Below are 4,858 nucleotides of genomic sequence, written 5' to 3'. Positions count from 1 at the left end.
CATGCATTGTATTATTCGCAAAATTGTATTCGTAAACTAATTGAATATCATATACAAAAATATTGGGTGTGGCTAGCAAATTTTCCATCCAGGGAGGTGACGTCTCATCCCAAGGAGGAGTGCACCCTTTGTGGCCAGTTAGAAGAGTTCGTGGGCATGCGATGGATGGAGTGCCTAAGCCAATCCACCACTTGGAAGGTACTACCCAATCTATATCATCAATACCAAAGGAGACAGGCAGTCTTCCAGACTTTCCTATAATCTTGAATTAGGCTGAGATGGAGACAATGATTGATGCATTGATGCCCATGGATGTTGAGACATCTGATCCACTTAGAGAGGAAGCATCCATACCTTTACATGATGGGTACCAAGTATCTCGCCTAAAGACACTACTTGCACTCCTAAGTGTGCAAGCAAAATACGGGTGGAGTGATGCAAGTGTAACCAAGTTGTTCAGGTACCTTGTACGTACACTTCATTGAGTTCTTTTCGGTACTATTATAAAAAATATTTGTGCTTTTTCAAGGTGTTTTATGATTTTTTTCAAATTACTAAGTATCATATATTACTACTTGCAAATACCATGCTTGAGTCTCATGATGATACGCGACATGTTTTATGAAAGCTTGGCATGGACTACAATAGCATCTATGCATGTATCAACAATTGCATACTGTTTTGAGGAAAATACAAGACTATGGAGGCATGTCCAACAGCATCTATGCATGTATCAACAATTGCATACTATTTTGAGGAGAATACGAGACTATGGAGACATCTCCAAAGTGTAGTGCTCATAGGCATTGACAGGACTTGCAAGGACAAACCATCCCTTAAAATTTTCTTAGAAACTTTTCGTTTATCCCCCACATAAACCACATGTTTCGTACGTTCTGCATGGCGAGCTTGACAACATGGCATGCACAGAATAGATCCACAGATGGAGTTTAACGAATATCAGTGGATTCACGCGCATGGAGCCACATTGACTCTACCTTTCGAGGCTTTGCCCGAGAGCCAAGGAATTTTCGGCTCAGTCTTCCTATGGATGGCGTGAACCCATTCGATCTGCGCTCAACTTCTTATAGTGTGTGGCCTATAGTCCTTGTCAACCACAACATCCCTCCATGGCTTTCTACAAAGAAATGACATCTCATCCTTAGCTTGCTCGTTTCCGGCTGCTACAAAGTCAAAAATATAGACATGTATCTTCATCCATTAGTCGATAAGCTTGAGATTTTGTGGGAGGAGGAGGTCATCGTGGGAGATATGAGCAAGCGTGATGGTCAACGATCTGCCAATATTCGAGCCATTCTCATGTGGACCATACATGACTTTCCGGGATTCGAAGAGTACTCAGGTAAGTAGGCTTCTATTCTCGTTTGGTAATATCTATCATAGCTCATTCAAGTTTGTATTCACTGGATAGAGGTGTTGGGACAAGTCTGGTTACATCAAGTTATCATGCATATCCATTGTGTGGGCCACAATTAGACTCTTGAATGTCACAAACCATAAAGAAGATGGTATATCAAGGTTACTCCCCTTTCTTGCCAGAGGGTCATGAACTCAGGGAAGGTTTTCTTGAACGACCTCTAGCACGCATGAATGCCCAAAGCTGGTACGAGCTGAAAATGGTCCACACAGAGTCATATCCAAACGGAATGTGACGGTTCTCATTTTTCTATGAGTTTTCGTATTGGACCCACTTACAGATCAACCACTTGTTGGATCCCATGCATACTTTCAAGAACGTGGGCAGCTTACTATGGGACCATATCACAGGAAAGAGAGACACTATAGGGGCACGAATGGATTTGAAAGAGATAAGCAAGATAGAGGTGCTTTAGCCGTAGTTAAATGCTAATAGTTGCTTACAGCTACCTCGCGCTCCTTGGGTTTTGTCCACTAAAGAAGAGCGCATTGTAAAGCAAATAGTCAAGTCTATCCGCACTCCAACGAGTATGATGTATTCTCTCATGTTCTTGTTTTCTAAAGACGATCAATTATCAAGGCTAAAATCCCATGATTGGCATGAGATATATCAAGTTTGTACTACGAATGGATTGTAAGTGGCTTGCGTATTTTGCTATTTGGAGTGTAGTCGTTGTTCATAATGCTTCCTCATTTGTGGTAGTTTGTACTATCAATCGCGATCACAGGATGCCTTACTCCAGAAATACGAGGGGCGATTTACAGGTTGTCAACTTTAGTGCAATGGATCTCATAGAAGGAGATTAAGATGTCCTATATTGAATCCGCAAGGCGGGGAGCAATGGAGATGGTCTCTCTCTTTGAGAAATACCTACCTACCAGCATGCTCATGATACAAATCCACTTTTTTGTGCATCTTCTAGATGAAGTGCGCTTCATGAAAACCTTGAAAGGCTTTGTGTGACAACGAGCTTGGCCAGAAGGTAGCATGGCTGAAGGTTGGTTGGTGTCTAAGGCGTTAGTGCGTATTTTACAATGGCTACCAACAGTGGATTCAGACAACAGTATGCTATGATCACTAAAGGACGATGATAGACTGATCAGAGATGTAGTGGTTGGAAATGGGGTAGAAAAAATAATGGATGTTGCAATGGAGGAGAAAGTGAATTGCTTTTGTATGTTGTACCATGCCTCCATGGAGACGTGGCTCGCTAGGTACGAGCAAGCTAGGAAATATCGAAAAGAAGCGTGATCTGAATTTTGACATAGTGCCCGTCATCGACCAATTCGATATCCCAAGGATATGGAGGAGATACCGCGGTTTATGTCAACACGATGATTGCATGGAGCTTTGACCGCAACGTCTCGCGAAGGAACGAAGGTCTCAACCGAGGAGTGGAAATTCTCGAGGGGAGGTAGTCCAAAGGTGACGACGTGTTTAGGATTTGTCATATCTATATTTTATATACGACAACTAATTGAGTAATTCAATATACAGTATAAAATATATAGTGCGGCGTAGTCGCACGAACGACATTTCCGCATCGAGTATATTAATAAAATGCACTCCACAACAGATTGTGGTATCATGGCAAAGTTCAAGCAAAAAATCTGATGACAAGTAATAGATCCAAACACATTTATAGATGAGATGGAGTATTTTGGAAACTTGCAAAGTATTATCACGGTGGATTACCATAGCTTCTCCATGATCCTATTCGATGTGCAATGGTTCAAAGTGGTACTTGAAGGAGCTGGAGCAACAATTCGACGAGGTCCATCTAGATTTCTTGAAATAGATTTTGAAAAAAAATGGACAGATTTACGCGACACGTTTATGTTGTCAGTCCATTGTGAATAGGTGCATGAACTCATGTTTTTTTTAATTTTATTATGACATGTTATATGTCACATTAAATCTCTCTTGTACGTGATTTTGAACATGTAATTTTCTATCCAAACCCCCGACAACCTCGATGGTGGTATGTTATACATTCAACTCTCCGAAATGCGAAAGTACACAATCAAAGTGATGTTTCGAGCGTAGATGAGGATAGTATGTAAATAGAGGGGTCGATATTACAAGGGGTGAAGGCCACCAAAAGCTTGGAGCATGTAGAGGAGCCAGAATCGGGTAACAATGATGGAAATACATGAGTCCAAGAATTCTTTGAGAACGAGGTGGACTCATCCTTTTGTGGTGACATGTCTATTGACCTTCCAGTGTATGTGGAGTTATGTCAGGAGATTGACATGGGACCATAGGATACTTCATACTTGGAGCATCCACCTACTCAATTCGTTGACAAATCGCTTATAAGGGTACATAATATGTGCATTTTAAGTAAGATCATTTATTTAAGATTTATATTACTGTGCTTTGCTTGATTTATATTGATTATGCTAACATCATTTTTTGTTTGTGTAGGTGACCTTTATGGATATTTAGATCAGCACGATGAGTCGAGGGATGAGCGACAAGGAGCTATAGGAGATCTTCACGCGTATGTCTCTAGATCAAATGGCTCAATTCAGAGATATGGTGGACCAAGAGCTGTCTTAGACACCATCAAGCCGTTCTGTTAGATCTACTTCAGTACGTTCTGATGCTTCAGTTTCCAGTAGACGAGGTCGATGCTCTAGACTTAGGCTGGACGAAGCGAGTGGTTCTGGGGGATGTTATAGAGATATGGATGCAGTGAGCCCGCGATCGGATTGGGATACGGATACTACTCCTCGCTCTCGTGGCGGTTTGAGAGAGCGTGGCTCAGGTGGTTGTTGTGGAGGTACCGACGTAGTATCTCCATCTCGTCGTTTTGCTGGAGTTGCGCCACCTATGGGATTTGTCACACTTATGGGGACGTATACTCCAGTCACTTCAGCTTTTGCTCAACCGTCTACAGATGGTACCCCTATGTGTGCTACTCTGAGAGATATTACCCCCGTAGTTATACCAAATGTACAGGGGTCTCCTGGATATGCCCAAAAGCATGGTCGCAGGTGGGAGAGGACACATCTTAGACATACCCCAGATGGATATGAATACCTTGTAGATGATAGGATAAGAGCCATCATCATGAATGATGAGGAGAGGAGAGTGATGGCTCGTATGAGAGAGTTATGCCAATAAGTTTTTCGGTGGCACGTCTTAGATCATTGGAAGAACATACCGGAGGGGAGCAAGGACTACATAGTAGCATCCTTACATGAGGATTTTTTGGTACCTGCCATAGCAGATCAGTTTTTCACAGGCTGGATGATGGAGTGCATGCGTACGTACATGTCACACATAGACAATCGAACGCATGCAAGGGACTTAAGAGTGGGGGCTCAAAGCCCAAGTAGCTAGACGCGGATGACTGGCACCGACTTAAGGAGAATGCTATAGATTCTCCAAGACGTTGGAGATAGCAAGGCAAAG

The sequence above is a fragment of the Lygodium microphyllum genome, chromosome 15 (genome assembly GCF_053477565.2).
Source record: "Lygodium microphyllum isolate KBCC chromosome 15, Lygodium_microphyllum_v1.1.10, whole genome shotgun sequence".
NCBI lineage: Eukaryota > Viridiplantae > Streptophyta > Polypodiopsida > Schizaeales > Lygodiaceae > Lygodium > Lygodium microphyllum.
This window is presented reverse-complemented; position numbering follows the sequence as displayed.